At 49.3% G+C, this 20,668-nt stretch overlaps 1 protein-coding gene across 9 annotated transcripts in view; it reads right to left on the bottom strand.

Annotated features, from left to right (window-relative positions):
* The window catches only part of DAG1 (dystroglycan 1), a 50,224-nt gene that overhangs the window by 25,156 nt on the left and 4,400 nt on the right, over positions 1-20,668 (bottom strand). Inside the window, exon 1 of one of the 9 annotated variants that reach the window (XM_038149042.1) lies at positions 18,985-19,290. The exons of 3 other annotated variants lie outside the window; for them this stretch is intronic. The gene's annotated coding sequence lies outside the window, so the exon portion shown is untranslated. Of the gene's footprint in view, positions 1-4,018; positions 4,766-4,814; positions 5,704-12,597; positions 13,487-13,530; positions 14,378-17,229; positions 18,963-18,984; positions 19,291-20,668 lie in introns of those variants that run through there. 5 more of the 9 variants (XM_038149044.1, XM_038149048.1, XM_038149047.1 and 2 more) reach the window with 5 other exon arrangements.

Here is a 20,668-nt window from a genome sequence, read left to right as displayed (position 1 = left end):
AACAACGAATATCCTAATTGGAGAGGAAGCTTTCACTGGACATTCTGTCTTAACAACTACTAAAGAGTCCTTACAAAAAGAGAAAGACCCTGAGGGATAAACTCCTAGGCTGAGCAAGGCAGAAATCTTACACATTGAATGGGTCACAGAGGAGGGAGGTGAGCTTCAGGGCCTTTTTAGCCAAAACTCTTCCACCTACCAGTTGTCTATTTTTTATGTATTAAATTTATATAAATAAGGTACAAAACCCCTTCTGCCAAATTAGCAAGCAGAAGCTACCAGAGGGGTGAAAGACATGAAAGACACACTGACAAGAGAGGGCAGTTCTGTGAATCATCTTTTTAGGAAACTTGATCAAACTTTCAAATCCTGCTCTGAAGGAAACCCTTCTGAGGCTGCACCTCTGGCCTTACACTTGAGTCAGAAGGCTCACGGCAGAACCCTTGCCTGTGATTTGACACATTCTTTTCACCCCTAGAACAGCTCCTGGCCCCCCCAGGACACGCTGGCACTGCGGCCAGCAGGCAAGCACTGGCTTTGTTAATGGTACTGCACGGGAGCACCCCAGCGTGGGCAGCGGATCCTCCGGTGCCAGGAACACACAGCCTGAGGGCTGCAGGCACCAAACCCAAACCTGAAAAGAAGAAAGGGTCAGTGGAGGTTGCAGAGGCACCTCAAAATGCTGTTTGGCTGGAGTGCTTTGTGGAGACACGGCCACATTCCAAGGGTATTCCACAAAATTCCTCAGATAATGAAATATTTCTAGCAGGTCCTTGAAAGTGCTCAAGCACTATAATTTCCTACAGGTTGGTGTCACAGTGCAAGGATCGAGGCACTAAGCAGAGGAATGGAGACAAACTTTGGATCTCTCCCCTACCTGCTGCTGCTACCAAGGGGAGGCACAGCACGGACGGCTGACATTAAGCGGAGACAGGAACCAAGGAAAGCAACACCAACAAAAAGCCATTTTCAGCACTTCAGCCGAGCATGCAGCAGTATTTATGTTCTTTGTGGCAGCGTAACTAAGGGCAGGCACATTCTGTTTAGAAACATCCCACCATTCCACCAGCTTTACCACCCCACCCTGCAACTCCAAGCCAAGGCATTAAGATTCAGCTTCATGGAGTTTCTCAGTCCTGATTTATTACTCAGCTAGCAAGACTGCCACAGTTCTTCATTTAAATATATTTACCCCCCAGTGACTAATGCAGAGCAGCCAGGGCATCAGCTGTGGACCTCCAACTTTTAATGTTTCTCGTGAAAACTGTTCTAAACGCTTCTTGGCAGAAGGAGATAGAAATGTTCCAACTTTAACCACCAACCATAAAATGGGAAAGCTGCAAAATGAAGCAGCATTGCTCCCATGTCACAGAGGCAGAGAAAGATCCTGGAGAAGAATTAACTCCCTAAAGATCAGCAGCTTCCAGCTGGGCAACACACTCCCTTAAACCGGCAGAAATTCAGGAGTCACTAAGAGCCATCAAGTGAATAACCTCTTCCTGCAGGTGCACGTTTTTATAGATGCCTTCTTTTCCTGGACTGAAGGGCTGGACCACTTCAGTGACACTCTCTGCTCCTCACAGTCACCTCTGGCCCAAGCTGGCCACCCTTTCCCTCAAAGGGCAAGTTCAAAAGCAGGAGATCTCCAGGAGCCCAAGCTTACCAAGGCAGAAGGAGAGCGCATGGTTTCACAGGTCCATCTCCCTCCCAGATGCTCTGGTGCAGGAAGACTGATTTAAATTACAAAGCAAAGATGAACACCTGAAAAGACCAGACACTAACAGAGCCTGCATTGCATTCCTGCTGCATTAATGTCACTAAATTATATTTGAACTAAATGATGTTGTTTAACCGCACTGTGTAATTATAAAATAACCCTCATCTGGTTTGACCATAGCCTCAATGGCTTCAGCCAGGAGCAGGGAAGACTGGAGCTGCTCGTCACAGGTCCACTGGCACAGAGATAGCTCCAGCTTTTCTCCCCACCCTGCTCTGGAATTGAGAAATCAAGAGACAAGTTCAATTATTTCAAGGCGAGACCGGACATATTCACGGCAGTATCAGTGAGATTTAGGCTTTTTTAAAAACACTAACATTCTGCCCCATCCATACAGACAACAGGACACATTCAGCCAGAGCTCAAGCTCATTCCTTAAACAGGGATCATGCATTCAGGATCTGGGCAAGAAGGGCCAGAGAAACAACCCTGACAGCACAGAGCCAGGTTAACTAAATACTGGGTAACCTGCTTCTCTCACACAAAGCAGTTTCAAGGGCTGCTCGAGCAATCCCCCTGCAGCAATTCCAAAATAAACATCCTGCCATTCCCTGATCCCAAATTCCAGACAAAAAAGTCCAAAGGACTTAAAAATAGGATCAAACTGTCCTGCTCAGACACCAGACAAGTTATTCCAAACTGGGACCCAAGGACAAAGCGGGTAAAGAACATTCACAGGAAAAGGGGAGGCAGAGAGACTGCAAGGACAAGGCAAGGTAAACTTCTGTTTTCCTTCTGTAAGCAGCCACAGAGCCTGTGCAGTGTAACACATTTGCAACAGAGTTAACTAGCTGGCATGGTATCTGGAATCAGACCTCAGAAATGGCCCTGAGGTTTAGCCACAGCAGAAAAAAATCCAGTAATTTTTCCCTCCTCCATCCTGTACAGGTGAGAGATGTTGAAAGCAACATCTGAATGTTTATGAGGAAAAAAACCCTAAATTACAGTGTATTTCAAATAGTGTGAGCACAGGCTGCATCCCTCTATTTTGACTTGCAATGCAATTTTTACACAGGAGACCAAAGCTGCTTGCCCAGCCCGCTGACACAGTGTCCCACAGCTTCCCAGGTGACAATCTGGATGGCCGTGAGGGGACAGCAGCACAGACTCACAGCTGCACACTGACATGCAAGATGGCAGCAGCTGTGGCAACTGAAGTGGGCAGATCAAAATATGAATTTAAGTTATCAAGAGAAAAAAATGGAATAAGATGGGGCAGATCCTGTACTGACTTCTTCCCCAGTGCAAAGAAACACTGTGGAGCATGGGATGACTCCTTCTGCAAGAATCCCAAGAATGGGGGCAAAGTCATCAGAGCTCCAAAGCCATTCTGAGGCAACAAGGTAAATTAAACCAGCACTCAGCTGGGTTTTGTAAGAGTTTGATCCTCTCCAAGCCAAAGCATTACCTTTTCTAGCTCATTGTGTGCACTTTGGACACCCAAAACCCACTCTCCCCTTCACCTCTTAGCCAAGTTAGAGGTACTCTGTGTAACCCTTTTGTAACAGCAGTGCCTCTACGCCCTTTTTCCACTACTTGGAGTTCTGCTCCCACAGAACTACCCTTTCTGCCTTGGGGCACCCAGAACAGAGCAGAGCCCAGCCCCAGGCACAGTCTGTGCTGATGACCTCGGGAGAGAAATGACAGCAGCCCCACTTCCCAGCCAGCAGCCACCCACATCAGTCCTAAGTGTTCCCAGAGCTGTGTAACAGCAGACAAACGCATTTGTCCTTAATCACTTCTGAATCCACCCCCCAAGTCACTCTCACTTTGATTTCGGCTCAGCACTGCCTGACCTTCATCGCTAATGCGATGTCCAAACCACGGTAATTAGTTTAAGAGGGCATCCTGTTACTTAGCACCCACTGGACTGTCCTTGCTGTTCCCACAGTCGCATTCCTATGGCTGCACCTATATCCCAGTAAGCCTGAAACACTTCCCAGAAAATCCTGAGGGCTCGCTGCTATCAAACGGCACAGGAGAACATAAACAGTTTAGCAAGAGCATATGGGCTCTATAGAGAGAGATGCACAAGCACCGCAGGAAAAAAGGCAGTCTTGGAGTTGCAGGGAGGCTGTGGAGCTCTGAAGGTGTGCTCAGCCTGCCTTCGCTTTACAGAGCTGCTGCAGATGTGGGGAGACAATTAAACTGCTTATCACAGTACATCCCATTCAGGTTCCAGAGAGCAATTCCAATCCCCAGGTGGCAAGTGCAGCAATTAGGTACCCAACCAACACGCACCAAAGCTTTGCTTTGCTCATGTTCACTTCAGTGGTTGTACCGTATTTCCTTGGCTCACTGTCTTTAACAGACTGTTGGTTCAGGGATGAGATCAGGTCAGTCCTGCAGGACGCTCTTGCACCTCGTACAGCATTTGGATGATGCAGAGTGGTCCATATGTAGGCAGAGAACTTACAAGTAATTCAGCTGAGCCAGCTACAAAGCCTGGTCACAACCCCCAGTTCCCTCACCTGGAGGGGCTGGGCTTAGAACTCAAAAATAAAACACTAATTACACCACAGCCAGGATCTCTACAACAGCCCGCCTCTGAAGAGCAGCTCTGGATTGGCCTCTTCTGAGCCTCATGATGGGTTGTAGGGGGAAAATGTGGTTTTAGCAGCTCAGTCCATCCTTTACAAAGCAGAGACGCTATGCCAAAAATAACCTGGCTTACTAGTTAGTCACCAAGCACTCACTTAGCAGCTCTTTGATCAGGGACCACACTGTCCACACTGCAGTATCACCAGAGTCAACTGTTCAGTGCAAACAAATCCGGGTTACAGATCTGAGACACCTTCCACACACAATCAAAAAACGCTTTCAAAGGTAATGATTTTGCCTCCTACTGCAGGCAGCAGCAGCAGCCAGACTGCCTCTCAGTTATTCCTCAAGACCTTATGTCAGCCAGGAGCTTTGCTCATTGCTGTAGACTGAGCCTAAACCCCCCTCTCCCAACAGAGTGTGATGATGCTCTAGGCAATAAAGGCAACATCTAAAACCTCAAGGCTGCAAATAATGAATTAAAAAGTCAGAATACCTGAGAATTAAGGTTGTCGGTGAGCTGGTCCCAGCAGCTAGCACAGTTTACTGCTTTTCTCCACCTCTATTCCTTCCAGCTTCTGCCTTTGAGACAGGTGAGCCCATCACCCACCCATGACTGTCAGCAAGCAGCCCAGGAGAGACCGGCTCCTGCTCCCAGCACCGGGATAGTGGCAGAGGCAACACCTCCCTCCCACTCTGATTCAGTCCCTCTGGCCCCAGGCTGGAGGAGGTCCTGGATGGACAGGATCTATGAAAACCAGTCTACAAAGCACTGGTGAACTGGGAGCCTCGCAGACGCCGGTAACCCGATAAGATCCCTAAGATACAGGGCATTTTGCTGGGAGGGAGATGGCACATGTACTGCAATCAGAGCCTGGGGCTGCCAACCCTCCATGCAGCCTTTGTGCCACCCAAGCACCCCTCAATGCAAGCAGTTAGGGGCTGTTTGGTTTTTAAATACTGACAAAATAAAACTTTTTTAAAAATTCTTTTAACTCCTGGAAATGGCCGAACCGCTTCTGCTGAAAAGCTGAAACAAAGCCCGAGGCAGGGACACAGCATGGAAATTCGGCATGGGAAATTCCAGGGAGCAGTTAAGAGTTAAACTCGACTCCAGTCAGTCTCTGTGGCAGGCAGTGTGACCGGTGTCACCCAGTGACACCCAGACACCGCTGCTCCACGCTGCCCTGCGGAGGGAAAACTGCCCCAGCAGCTACAGCAGGCCACCCCACACCCAGAGCGTGAGCCGGGATCCATTCCAGGTGGGAGCCGATTTGGGAAAATCCTGCACGAGGGAGCTCCAGGGGAATGTGCTGCGGGGCTGGGGGCATCTGGCCGTGCTGCTGCCGGCTTACTGCCACTGCAGCCTGCCCCGCACGGCCCCGCTCGGGGCCTGCATGGGAGGCGGCTCCATGGGAGGGAGGGAAGGAAGGCGAAGGAAGGCGAAGGAAGGCGAAGGAAGGCGAAGGAAGGCGAAGGAAGGCGAAGGAAGGCGAAGGAAGGCGAAGGAAGGCGAAGGAGCATCGCTCCCACTGCCCGGCGGGAGCGGGGCAGGGCAGCGCAGCAGGCGGCTGCCAGAGTCCACAGGTCAGGGCAAGGGGCTCCAGGCAGGATGCACTCAGGTAGCGCTGGGAATGGCACTGTGACCGGAATTTTTGCTTCAACTGCTGCTAAACCGCTCTAAAACCTGAAGGCAGCACCTCCCAACACAAGCCCCCCGTGAGCCAAGGTGGTGCCCTGTGAGCAGAATTTGAAAAGAGCATTTTGCGGCTGGGAAAAGGGATGTTTCTGACATCTTCGTTCTGTGTCACAGCCCTGCCTGCTCCCTTCTTCTCACTGTGCTTATCCCTTGGGAAAGCTATTTTTCTTACACTGCTTTCTTACAGGCAACAATCTGAAGAAAAAGCGATAAGAAGGCTTGGGGCAGATGTGCCTTCATTTTTCTTAAAGATAACTATCTACATCAGCAACATCCCTACAAAGGCAAACCACTGCGAACTGAGCTGGGAGCCCGGAGCACTGCAGTCAACAGCAAGATCCACACCAGCTGAAGTAGCCAGGGAAAATACCTGCAAGCCACTGAAGGAGAGGTCTAATCACATCACTTGCAAGCCTGTGGCTTATCCCGGGCTTTGCAAGGACCAGTGCACAGAAATGGAGTGCATCTGAAGCACTGGGACAGCACATGAATTCTGACACACGCACAGCAGCCAGAATGAAAGCTTGGAGGGAAAAGCATCCATAATGTCGTTTGTGATGGCAGGTTTGCTCTGCCACATACACTGCCAACACTCCCGGGGGAAAGCTGCTTAGAGATCAACAGATAAAGGCTTTTCACCATTTAGCCTGTTATTTCATGTAAATCGGGTTGCCCTGCTACGAAGAGGCATTTCCATATGAAGTGAAAGGTGCTCAAAGAATCAGGAGCGGCCACACCAAACCATGGCTCAATCCCTCTGAAGCCCCAGGACCAGAGGATCCTGCTCCCCTTTTCACAGGTCCAGATCTGCCATCCAGAGTGTCAGTCTTCTCACTCAAAAACGCAAGTGATCTCAAAGCACCACCTCCTTAATATACAGTTTTGTCCACTGAAATACTCCAGACTCCTCCGAGATATGAAGTCATGTTTTGAAAAGCAACAGTGCAGAAAATTCAATTAACTAATCGAGTCTGTCTTCTGCTTGGGCACCACGGAAGCAAGGCTTCCCAAATCCCATCCCTGAGATGTGGTATGTTATTGATGAGGCCTGCTGCTGCAATCCTTCCAGCGTGATTCACGGGGTCTGCCCCCACCCTCCCCTTCTTCTGGTTTCTGGAGCAGGGAGTCCTGCACCGAGCATGGCTCCTGAGAACAGGGAAATCTACCCTGCTCCTAACTTGAACCTTGGTAGAGGCTGGAGGGAGTTGGAGAGGACAGGAGTAAACCAAGCTGGAGGCAAACAGTAGCTCTTTAGAGGAATAAACCACTCGTCAGCCTGTCCTGATTGATAAGTACATCTGCCAGTCCCCACCTGCTGTTCACATTCCTGGCGTTTCTTTCTGCAGCATTTTTTCCCCCAACTGCTGCAGAGGAGATTTAAAGGAAGGGAAACAGGCCCCAGCTTAAACAAAATGAAGAGATATCAGGCCAATTTTCTTGCATTACATTGGGCAATCTGCTGAAGGCGTTTATTGCAGGAGACCTCGAGGGTTCAGAAACTTCTAATGGGTGTTACGTGCTCACCTTTGCTCTTTCCTGCCATCATACCTCTATTAAATTCCTGGCAGATAAAGCAGGGGGCTCCAAAAAGGTCTCTGCAGCCTCCAACCACACAGCCAAAGTAATTTTCTGCACTGGTCAAACACTCCCTACAACACAAGGGAGATAAGGGTGAAAACACACCAGCTTCTCCAAAACAGAGAAGCAGAGAGGGTTCTGCTGCCTTCCCTGCAGCTGATGAGCACAGGCAGCAAGGAGAGCAGGCAGGACAGCTGTTAGGAGCAGCAGCAGATACTGCTGGGAAGGCAGGAGCAGGAGTTTTAGTTCTGGTTTTCAGTCCTGCATGTGGGCTAGGAGTTTCTCCTTGTCATCATTAGTTTTAACACGGTGAGAAGGTGATGGAAAATAAACTGGTACAATTATAGCAGAGGGTGGAACATGAGCCTGCTTGTTGTCAGAACAGGAAAAAGCAGCTCTGAGGAGCTCTTAAGAGATTCAGTGTCTAAGTTCCCAAGCTCTCTGTCAAACTAGATCAAAATTAGCTATTAGGATCAAGTTTATTAGAGCACATACCCATACTGAAATCCTATCAGGCTGGTTGCTGCAGGGAGCCAAGGCAAAGTTGCATTTCTGGAGCTCGGGTGCCCCAGCACCCATCTAAAGTGATTTCCTTTCACCGAAAGCTGACCTCGGACACTACTGCAAACAAATCTATGAGGTTTTACTTATTTGCAGTCTTTGGGGAAGGAGGGAGGAGGCAGCAGGAAACAATCACCGCTTTCCCCACGCCTGGAAGAGGAGCAAAATGTGAACAAAGTTTTTATTACAGCCCAGGGTGGATATTTCCATGGCAGGCAGCACCACTCCTTAGGGCAGAGAGCACAGCAGAGTCTTTATAAATCAGGGAGAGTGCGATACAAAATCTGACTGACCCTGGATGGTCCTGTGGAACAGCACAATCCCAAGAGCTGTGGCTCAGAAAGGACGTCCCAAACCCGGGGAGCACCAGCCACTCCTCTGCACACCGTTTCTGAGCGTGTTTCCCAAAGCTGCCACACTCACTCACACCAAGGAGCCCGAAGTTAGTGGTGGTGAGGAGAAGGGGAGGGCAAGCCAGGGGTGAGCAGTGTTTGACTAGCCAGCTAATGCGTGCAGCTGTCCTCCGGTTTTACGGCCTTGGAGGAAATTTAAACAGGAACTTTCTATAAATTAACTGCCCATAAAATGAGCATGTTTTCTCAGCGCACCAGAAGGTCGGGAAAGGTCTGCTCAGCCCCCCGTTCCCAGGGCACGGCCAACAGCCTCCACAGTTGCTGCTTCTCCTTCTGAAGCACGAGAACGTGAATTCAGCCCCTGCAGCAGTGAGCCGGCAAAAGCATGCTCACAGAGCAATCAGAGTCATTCTCCATTCACAGCAAACTAATAAATTATCTTTCCCCTAAAATCCCCAACGCAATCCAGCTGTCTAAGTAGTCTTTGTCCCAAAGAACAAACTATACCATGGCCTCGGAGAGTCGGCGCCAAAGTCCTCGCAAGGCTGTTTGTTCCGCGGGAGCAACGCACACGTTGATTTCAACTCCTGCCAGCTCTCAGGCTGCAAGCCATAACGTGGCTATAGACACTCTACCCCAACCCTTCTGGTTTCCTCCTCACTGAGAGGATTATTCAAGAGTTGCCCTTAGGGATATTCTGTTGAAGAAATGCACCTGACATGTTCCCAGTTTTGAGGAAATCAGGAGGATGGGAAAAGCCAGGGTGAAGCCAGTGCAGCAAACACGAGAAATAAAAGAAATAAAGCAATTTGCTCAAGGGGGCATGAGGAGGACAAGTGTGGGTGGTCACCCTGAGCCACGGGAGGAGAAGCCTTGTCACAGAGGAGCCTGGGAAGGACTGTTTCAGCAGGGGACAGGCTGGATCATCCCAGGAAAGGAAGAATGAGGCATTTGGCAGAAGGGCTGAATTCCTCTGGCAACAAAGGTTAAGCACACAGCTGCACCTGTCCTGGGGAAAGGGACCCATGCCAGGTGGGGAAGGAGGTCACAGCCCCCCCAGCATCCTGCTCTGGGACTGTTGGGAAAGAGCAGCAAGTTTCCCATGGTGGGGGGCTCAGCACAGAGCCCTTCTGTCACACTGGCTCTCTCAATCTGCTGGCAGCAGCCATGGGCTGCAGCACGCCAGGGAAAAGCTGTCCAAAACACCTATGGAAACGTTTGGAAGAACTGAAAATAGAGTTTGGAAAACAAACGCTGACCAGCCACACAACTCTTCCAGGAATATATTGTGTTAGTGTAGTTGCATTCCAGTCCCTGAGTATATTTTCTATAAATAAATATTTTAAACCACTTTGTTTCAAAATTTATCATATTATTCAAGTGCTGTGCAATGCTTCACATTTTAGATCTGCAGGCTGCCAGGCAAAATTGCCGCTGATTTTTAAAACTCTGCTGTGCTGCCTAGGGTATCACTTTTAGTTTTTTTTCAGGTACTTTTCTACAAACACATTTATTCTGCATTATAACATCAGGTCTCAACCAATACACCAAATCCTATTTTAATCGTGGATTAAAACATCTTTATTCACAAACCAACAACAATAGGTTTATTTTCAAATCTATCTTCCCCCCCCCCACCCCATTTTTACAGTCCAATAAGCAAAAGAAAATACACCAGTAACTCTGTATGCTAAGTAACTCTCTCAAGAACTAGGTATTTTTGTCATTGACAAAGCCACAGTACGTTCCACTGGCAGCAATTTCTGGGAGCTCCATTTGAGCAGTGAGCAGGGCTGCCAGGACACAAGTACTGCACGTAACAAGCCAACTACACTGCAGACATGCCAGAGCTCCCCCAAGGCCCTGCTCCTCTACAGAGGCAGCAAAGAAGCATGAACAGGGAAAATGGATCATCCTGCATCCTAACCTAGGTATCCTGTCTGCACACAGACCTCAGTCCATGCCCTTCAACCCAAACACACTGCATCCACAGGGATACTGAAGCCTCTTGCAGAAGGGAAAACCCAGACACAACAGCTGTGCTTGTGGAGGGTCCAAAGCACAGCACACAGCAGACACGGCTATGGCAGATCCTGCTCCATTACTGATACAGGTCCTTGAGCACCAGATACCAACAAAACACAGCTTAACCTTCAGAGCGCAGACTTCCACTGGCGTTGTACAGAACACAAATATTAATATTGACAAATAAATTCAGGCCTGCTTAATCCAAAACACACAGCGCTGTCGCCAAGCTTGTGTTTTGTTTGGAGAACAGACCAGACACTCCAAGCCTGGCTGCCTTACCAATTTCTGAAAGCCAGACTTAACTCAACAGAACAGATAACAACCAAGCTGAAAGCCCAATCCTCGCCACAAACCCCTCCTGCTCATCAAGCTCTTGAAACTGAGAGGGGGAAAACACCCCCAGGGTACTGCAGTTATCTCCATCAGTGCTGTGGGGAGCTGGGGAGAACACATGCCTGCCAGGCCAGGTACCTGGGGCAGGTAAGTGCCTGCTAGTGCTCCTCACCACTATCAGCTAAATCAGCTTAGAGGAGCTCTGTGACTGCTCAGCAGAACAGGGCTACATGACCCCTCTATCTCCTTTTCCATCCTTACAGCTCAGGCTGTAAATTCTTCAGGGATAGCTATAAAGCAGGAGGTCCTGTTGGAGCACTGCTGGCCATGGCTAGCTGGGACCTCTGCAGGGAGCTATGGCAGCAGTTCCAACAGCCCCCGGGTAAGGATGCTGGCTAAGCCTAAAAACTGTGAAAAATGTTAATTTCCTGCACTGGTATGCAGACTGCACCTAAGAAACTGCTTAATTGGACACGGGGAGAGGAATCAAAGCTGAAGTACAGTGATTTGCATTAGGGATTTTTGTCTTTGGTGTAGGGTAGCCAACGCACACCATGTAATCGTAGGGGAGCTTTGGGGTGTAGAGACTTGTGAGGCCACCAAGGTGACATCGAGTCAGATAAGGCTGAGAGATGAAACTTCCTATGTAGCACAAACACCAGGTTTGGGTATGGATGAAGCCGAGTTCAAGGAGATGAGCAGAAGGTAATACAGGGCTGTTACTTGGGAATCTGGAGGGATACGGGCAAGGAAGAGATGGGTTCTGAAATAGGAAAAAATGGAGAACAGGGTGTAAAATAGAGAACAAAGGACAGTCAGCCTTCCTGTTGTAGGAGCAGGGGCATCTACAGACAGCCATGACCCCAAAGAACAGACTGAACACCCCAGAGTGCCAGGGAATGCCCCAGACAGCCTGGACTCCCCATCTTGCTGAGGGAGGGCAAAGTGGGGTGCCCTGCACACTAACACAGAGTGCCACGGGAGGGAAGGGTGGCACATCTGCCATTCAGAAGCGGTGCCACTTGCCAGATTTAGCAATAACAATTAGGAGCTTTGGAATACTAAGCGTGTGAAATGCTCTAACTGGAAATTAGTACCAGTGCTGTTTATTAGAGAATCTCATCATGAACACTGCAGCACTGCAGCCCCTCGGGTCAGCCGCCACCAAAGGGGCTGGATGAGCCCAGGCCCCAGCCCAGGGGTGGGAGCTGGCTGCTGACCAGGCACCTCAGTGGAGAGGTTAAGCCTGCGTGGGCAGAGAATCTGGGCTGCTTGTGTTACACGTTTGCACAACACTGACCCATCACTGACAGTGTGCACACCACCATGGAGCGAATGCACCACTGGCCACACTTTCAATTACTTCTAATAATAAACTGGGATAAAGAGCTTAGAAGTTGGAAGTGCCTGTGCAAAGCACACCTGCAATTAAAGGGGCACTCCTCGACCACACCACGTCAGCAGGAGCAGAGAGCTGGCCATGCAGGGACAGGGACAGGGCCCTTCATGCATCCTCCCACTCTTTGAGCAGGACTGACCTAAATCCTTCCCTTTTCAGACTCAGTGGCAGGAGGAAAACGAGCCAGTCTCATTAATTTCACCTCCTGCTGCCTGGTGAACTTGTCTGCAGCAAAAAAAAAAAATTATTCTAAGCTATGCTGGCGACCTGGCAACTCAAACCTTCTGTGGAGCAGGAGGCACAAATGACCTGCTGCTGCATTGCTCACCTCATGGCCAAGCTCTCCTCTGGCCCCCAGAGCTCCTCAGCTGTGCACTTTTTACAGATGCAGTTAGGACACCCAGCAAGAGAACTGTTCCTCTGCAGGGCAGTTGATGCAATAGAAGGGCACGTAGTCCATGGACAGCTGGTGGCTCAGAAAAGACTTCTCTGGTATGCAGGAGACCCCGAGACTGGCACAGTGCACAACACAGGCGACTCCTCCCTGCAGCTTCCTCAGAGCCTCGCTGGAGCCAAGTACACCGGGGCACCCTATTTTCCTGTGATTTCCAGAGTTCAAGTTGATTTTTTAATCTGACAGTAACAGTAGAAGACTATAAAAAACCCCACAGTGGCCTGAGCAGCTCCAGAGTCTAAAATAAACATGCCAAGCCCTATTTGTGATGGAGTAAAAATAGCTTGTTTCTCATACCTTCCCAGGACCTCTGCTTCGTACACAAAAGCTTCACAGGTTAACTACAAAAATATCAGATGTGCAAGGAATGGCTTGATTTGAGCTTTGCACTGTTTGAGGAGTTCAGAAAATCACCCTGGCCCCGCAGCGAAGGGACAAACCCTCAAAGCTCATCTCCCGCCCAGGGCTAAAGGCCAGGCGCTGCCAATTCCCTTTAATAGAAACCACTGTCCTTCTGGAGAAAAAAATCCAAACAAAAAAATCCACAAACGTCACTGGAATTACATCTTGTGCTCCTTCTTGGCTGGATACTTTTTAAATGACACTTATCCCAAAGAGCAGTAAGTATAAAATCTAGTGCAGAGCTGTGCTGCCGCCGGGACGGGCTCCCTGGGAAGCAGAGCGAGCACAATCAGCGTCTGCATCAAAAGGAGACAGACTGAGGCTGGTCTGTCTCATCCTAACACACGCCACTTCATAGAGAGTTCTGCTAAATTAACTTTTTTCCAGGACCTAAATGCATCTCACCTGGCACCTGTGATGCTCCTGCAGAGAACTGAAAAACAAGACCTGGGAGGGAAGCTCGGCAGGAAAGGCGTCACGATGCCGAGTTTAATCATGACATCATTTCTAGTGACAGCTCTGCCGGACCCACAAGTGAGCACCAACCTATTTATGACTTGGGCTTAAAAAAAGGGCCACAATTTGCAATGCATCTGAAGCTTGCTGGTATTTATATAGGCACTAAAAGGCACCCAGGGAAAAGGCCAGGCGTGCACGTCCCCAGCCCTGAGGGCCAGGCTTGCAGGAGCCACCAGCTCCAGGAGCCTTCTGAGAAACAGCCGGCACATCTCCCTACAAGGCAGTCCTGGCAGTGGCACATGCAGCTGTCCCTGTGCCTCAGCCCAGCAGCACACGCCAGCCTCCAACCCAGCCCAGACCACACAAGGCAAGACACTGGTTTTGGGAGACCCCCAGGGAGCACCTTCAGCCACACTCACCACTGACCATCCTGCTCTTGCTCCAGGGTCACTGTTAGAATTCATCTCCAGAAACCTGGGCTCAAATTGAGGAGGCATAAATTAAGCAGCAATCTGGGGCTTTGGGTGAGATGCAAAGGCATCTTCCAAGAGCTCTTAGGACAGCCCCCCTCATTTTAAGTGAGATGGACAAGAATAACGAATTTTCTTGCTAAATACTAACTTAGTTTAGGAGGTCACATTGAAAAGCTCAACATTTCTACTTTAGATTATGTTCTTAACCATGCCCACATCATATTGAAGGCCAGCGTCTAGTGAGACCTGATCACAGGTCCCTGAAGTTTCCACCTCTTGGTGAAAGTCACTTTTGCACTTTGTCTTGAGTCAAAGGCTTCAAGAGATAGAAAAGACATAGTCTCCCCTCAGTGACTTATTTCCATTATTGAGCACTCTAGCAAGTAAACAAGGAAAACCACACACCTTTCCCAGGTTTTACATTGTCTGGCTGCTTCTTCCTCTTGTTAGACAGACTTCCATCATTTATGGTCAAAATTGTTTCAGAGAACAAGGAGAGCAACCTACAGCTTTCCAGCCCTCTTGTAGCACCTGCCTACACACTGTCACTGAATGGTCACCTCACCAGATGCTTCAAGGTAAAAATCACAGCTTAATTTATATGAATATTTGGTGCTAGCTGTTACATAAACACTACTGCTTTTAGAGGAGGCTTCTCTCAAGTCCCTTGCTCTCTTCACTTGTATTTGCTTCCCATTCTTCCAGCTTATTCTGACAGGGCAGGACTCCTGGAAAAAATGTTTGTCATATCTGGTAGGCAGTGGTATGACAGCCCAGCCACCAAACACCTGAAACACCAATAACCTCACCCACATGTGCACCCCAGGATGTCAGCTCATACTTCCACCCTCCAATGCACTGCATCACGCTTCCTTCCTACACCGGTGAACTCTTCCTCCTATTCAGTGGCCACAAAGATCTCAAGGGATCATGCAACATGGGGCCTGCAAGCTGTATGCATCCTCCCACGTTGGCAAAGACTTGGAAAATCTGTAGAGAGAGGAACGGCTGAGCTTTCTCCCTGCTTCTTCCTCACAGGGCAGATGTGCCCCGGCCTGCTTGAAGACCCACAGCAGCAACACAGGCAGCCACATCATCATTTCAATCATTGTAACTGCCCAAGGAAGCATTCCCACCTCTCCCATCCCAGTCCTCTCTTCCCTTTGTGCCGGTACAAGAGTTACAGCGCACAGAGAAGTGGATGTGGGAAGTGACACACATTAAAGGAATGCAACAAGAGACAAACAAGAGGCCAGTTCCCATCTGCTCAGTCTCCAGGCTGGATGTGGGGTCTGCAGGACCACTTCGCTTTTCCTTTCCACAAGGGAAAGGCAGGACTTCTTCTGCCAGCAGCACCTGCTCAAACCAACTGAGAAGCTGAGCACACCGAGTCTGGACCCTGCAACAAACTGTGCCGGGCAAGAGCACTGCACAAAGACACCAAGGAAAACCCAGACAATTCCAAAGATAAAGAGAAATTAAACTGGGTTCAGCTGGACATCTCCCATTCATTTCCCACTATTGTCCCAACCAGCATCTGAGCAGCACACACTGAGAGCTACGGTCACCTCCCACAGCCAGCTGCATCCTGATGGCAGGCACAGCAATTCCCTAAGAGCAGAAGGCTCCCACTGGATCCATTCCACATTAACAGTCTGCTCGAGCACTCCTGGGCAAACTGCAGCAAGCAGGCCAGTGACCTGATGCAGGTTTCTTTTCAGCCACTAAGCCACTTTAAAAGACATCTAAAAATACATGAAATGCTTTTCTCATGTGACTTTTCTAAGCGAGGGACTGCTCTAAAGCCTGCAACCACAAATGGAATGAGACACCGCTGCAAGACCTCTTCTCCTGCACCAACAGCCTCTACACTGGCAACCTGTTGAGTCCAAGAGACCAGCTGAAGATAAAAGCCTGGAGCATTATGCTTGGCAGTATCAGCTCCTGATGTAGCACCATTCTCCCAAAGGGCTGTGCTTCCGTGCAGGAGCACCACGCAGATGGGAGCTGCAATGTTTTGCTGTGTTTCTGCTCCAGAAGGATCTTTAGCTACGCCCAGAAGAGTTCAAATTTATACTCCTCCCCACCGAGCCTGAAATAAAAAATAACTTCTCAGCTCTGCTGACACAGGTAATTCCTCTCCACTGAGGAGAGGAGGTAAATAGGACAACTGTTTGCCTTTGAAAGTGCTTAGCAAATCAGCTCAGATGGCTGCTGCCACAAAGCCCAAGCAGGAGGACACTGGCCACTTCAGCTGATCCTCAAGCTCTTTAAGAGTAGATTTACATTACCAAGTTTCCCATCAAGACTCTTCCTCCACTCCCAGATGGGAGCAGAAAAGCTCTTTTGAGATGCAGACCCGTGTGCTTACAAGCTTCTGTACATGCCAGTGCCTGCCTTGAACCAGAGCAGACACGGACACTGGGAAGTGAAAGGTGTCTGCTCCTGGATAGGCTCAGGCTGCAGAGCTGAGCCATCTTCTTCTACTGAAGCTGAGGGTGGCTCTTCCTTGCTCCAAAGCAGACACCTCGCCGTGTGCCCAGGCAGCTCCAAGCTTCAGCTGACCTTTTCCAGTTGGCACAGCCTACAACTGCTGGTCCCAAACAGGGCTCAGAGTCAGCTGTGCAGAATTCACTAATAATCATCGTCTTAGTCACTGCTTAAAGAAGAATCTCACCCCTAAACACTTGCCTAGGGAGTCAGCCCAGCCAGCCTTAATTCCCATATATGACCAGAAACAAGGACTTCAGCATGTGGAGCAATCTTTCCTGGGCTCCCAGCTGGAGTGACCAAGCCACACACCACACCAGTCCAGAAGACACTCCCAGGGCAGAGCTCTGCACCCAGCCTTGCTCTCCAGGATCTCCCTCATGCTGGTGGCAGATTGCTCTTCCAGCAGGATGTGAACTGACCGACTCATCACAAAACACGGGTATGTATGACCAAGGTGTGCCTTCACAACTGCCCCTGTATGCAGTATCTCGACTTCATCTTAACTTCAGAAAAAATCAAACCCTAAATCTCACTGCCTCCTCCTCTGTTCTCTGCCTTCCTTTGTGGCGCAGGGGAGAAGCTGCCTCAGGATTTCCTGAAGCATCATATCAAGGCAAAGGTTTTGAAGCAGCATGTGAACCGACTGTAAGAAATCCATAAAGAGTGCGAAGAGGCTTACCTGGAGTCAGCAGGATTAAGTTTCCTATACAGAGTTATGCACCTCCAGGGGAGGCTTTAGGAGCCTGCCATTCAGGGAAGAGAGAGAGGCTGGAGGCTGCTGAGCTGGGTCACGCTGGAGCAAAGCGCACAGCACCAGGATGCAGAGCAGAGGTCTGCAGGAAACAGCTTCTTCCTGTGACAGCAGGACAGTACCACCACCCCTTTCCCCCGGGATACCCACGGCCAGGCACAGCCCACGGCCAGACCAGGCTGAGCTGGCACAGCCACGTGTGGTCACCGAGGTGCGTGAGAGATGCCCGGCCCCACCTGTCCCAAAAGGACCCGGCTCCAGCAGGGAAAGCAGGAGGAGGAGGCCAGCAGCACTTGGACCACTCCCACCTGAGCCAATGACTGAAAGACTGGAGGAGCTTTGGTGGAGCAGCATGGAACCAAGAGGAGGGTCAGCATTCCAGTTTTCAGGAATAATGGGTGTGCAGTGCAATGCTATTGGTGCCGGGATGCCGGTTTGAGGGGAAGGTGGGGACTGAACCACAGCACAGGCTGGAATGGTGCTTCCAGAGTGCAGGAGCTCCTCCACCCCTGACTGAGGCTTTGATAGGCAAACCTTCTCACGCCCAAGTTAGCCATGGCAGTCATGGAGTACTTCCCTCTGCCACCTTCAGCACACAGAATCACACACAACTTTTATCCTGGCTTATCACCATTACTGCACAGGGGAGCAGCACTGCCTTCTCAAAGCTTTAATCCCTCAATATACAATTCTACATCATGGCCAGTAGCAAGTGAAGCCCTTTTTTACGTTAGCTTTGACTACAAAGTTTTCATGAGGCTGTAAAGCCCTATTCCTACACTTTTCTTACAGTTTAGTGCCGAGGGCTCACAGGCTTTGCATGCAGTACTGTTACAACATGTTGCTATAGTTTTCTCTGGACATTTCTGAAGATTTGTATTTATCTGTATTTGCATTGATTTAGCAATTGTCATTCTCTGATCTAATTTCTTACCTCCCTAGAGGCTGACCCCTGCTATTCAAACAAAATCTTACTCTAAGATGTGGTAGCTCTTTCTTGAAACAGCAAGCAGCACAAGGCACACAGACAAGCACAGAGTATTGGCTTTATAAACACCACTGGAAGCACAAAATTCCCCAGGTAGAGGACAAAGTTTCAGGGTTTGGCCACACAGCTCACCCTGGAGAAGTGAACTGATACCATGGAAACACGTAGAGCACCATGGCACAGACCTTTCCGCTAGATTACACGCCATGCTCAGTCCAGTCACTCAGTATTACTGCCTTCAACACAAACGTTAACGCCCAGCCTAAAAAACACCTGATCCGACCCCGACACTCATTAAAATAAGGCTGACTGCCCCATTCCTGATGCTCCATCCTGTTCAGGAGGGGCAGATCTGCATTGTGACCATGCTGCAGGACCCCTTACACATCCCATCCTACAGCTATTCTGTGCACAAACACCACACTGCAGAAGCTTTCAATGAACTGAAACTGAGAATTAATGAAACAAATCAATTGTATGAGTTGTTTGTGCCCATTAAGTTCAGCTGATGCCAGTACCTCTGCAATTACACTTTCCCACGTGTCTTAAAGCTTTTGCTATGGTAGGAGAAAGGAAAGATGCCAAGGAATTTCAGAAGACAGGCAAAGGAGGTTTTGAATTTTAGGAAAAATACTAGAAGAAGATTCTCCCTTGGAATTGGCATAGTCCCACCCTTGTCTCCAGCCAGCCTTTACCTGTATCTGAAGAGGCAGAAATCTGATTTTTAGAGAAAAAGACACACAGCTACATGGATTCTGTGCAGCTTCCTGGTAGGATCCTATGAAGTTGAATTCAGAGACGGTTTTAGAATAACCACCTTTTATCCCCTTCATGTAGGCCCCCAGGCACTATCATAAAAATTCCACTAGAAATATTTCCTTTGGGGTGGGGAAACACCATGCATGGTCTGTCATGCAGGAATCAGCTCCTACAGCACAGAGAGCTCACACTCCACAGAGGTCAAGACCTAAGTAGAAAGCCTAGGGGACATGAACAGGGAATCACTGCAGCCTCAAATATGCCTCTCATTCCCCACCTAGAAGCCCACACCTGTGTAAAGCCTTCCTGCAGGAATCCCAAGTGCCACAACACGAAGGTCACACCTCACATTTCAGCAATATTCAGAGAAGATCTGATGAAACTTCTTGCTGTACGGGGAACTCCCAGCTAGAGACCAATACTGAAGAGCTGCTTGAGAAAAAAGTTCACACTGGAAACACTCGCAACTATTTCCACCCTGATTAAAGTGGAATCTGTACAGAATCCTGGACTGCTGAATAACTGAGCACTCCAGAGAGGATCTTGGTCCCTCTCCGCTGAAATTGAAAAGTCCCAAAGAAGCCACGCACACAAGGAAATCCTGGAAGCTCTGGAAAGAGATGCGCTTCCCAAAGAGCCTGGGAGAATCCATTTGGGGGGAAGAGGCAATCAGGGCTGGCCTAGCAAGGACCAGCAGCCCACATTGCAATGTGAGGCTGTGACAGTGGCACAAGGCTTTCACATCACCTGTCACGACTCAACACTTCAGTGGGAAACCGCTGGCTCAAACTATCACTCAAGCTCATCCAAAAATCAATCCCTAGCCTTTGGGACTGATATAAAATGATCAGTATCTGCTACTGGAAACTCTCATCAAAATTACTGAAGGCTAATCCCCACCCTTAAGGAACATACTTCACAGAAGATTAAGCTTTCTGAAGTCAAAATGCAGAGTCTAGTTCAGAAAAAGAGAGAAGCCCGTGTGAATTCAGCACACACAACCAGCACTCCTGTGACCTGTAACTACGCGAGATTAAACTGAAGCCTCTCCTCTCTGTAAGCACTTCTCCACCCCAGAGGAGGGAGGGCAGGAATGCTGCCTGTCAGGTCGCTAACGAGCAGCATCTATCAAGGACTGCAGGAAGGGGCTTCTGACCCAGCTTGATGGAATGCTCAGAGAAACCAGCACACAAAATATTTTAGAATCTGCCCATGGAAACCCTCTGTGAAATGAGCCCTTCTCAGAAAGTACAGCAGGAAAGACACACCATACCCTTACTTGGGGCTGCAGGGACGGCAAAAGCACTGTGGTGAGACCACAAGGTGAGAAAACAGGAGAGAACTCACGAGTGGAAACCTTCACTCAGATACATTTTTACAGGTCAGATGAGGCTTTGAGCCTGGTTTTCGAAAGAGAAACCCTACACAAAGCTGAACCCTGTGGGGCTGGGACAAATTTTATTGCTCTTTCCCAGCCTCACCCTCTTGCATGTCAAAGTCAGACAGTACTTTGAATCCCAACAAGAATCACTCTCCAGGCCTAGAGGATACCTGCAGCACAGTGAAACAGGGGGGACAGCTCAACCCTGAAAAAGTAAATCTCTGTTATGGCCAAGAGCA

Source organism: Motacilla alba, chromosome 12, assembly GCF_015832195.1.
Source record: "Motacilla alba alba isolate MOTALB_02 chromosome 12, Motacilla_alba_V1.0_pri, whole genome shotgun sequence".
In the NCBI taxonomy this organism is placed as follows: domain Eukaryota; kingdom Metazoa; phylum Chordata; class Aves; order Passeriformes; family Motacillidae; genus Motacilla; species Motacilla alba.
Note: the sequence above shows the minus strand (reverse complement) of the source record. Positions and strands in the feature narration are given on the sequence as shown.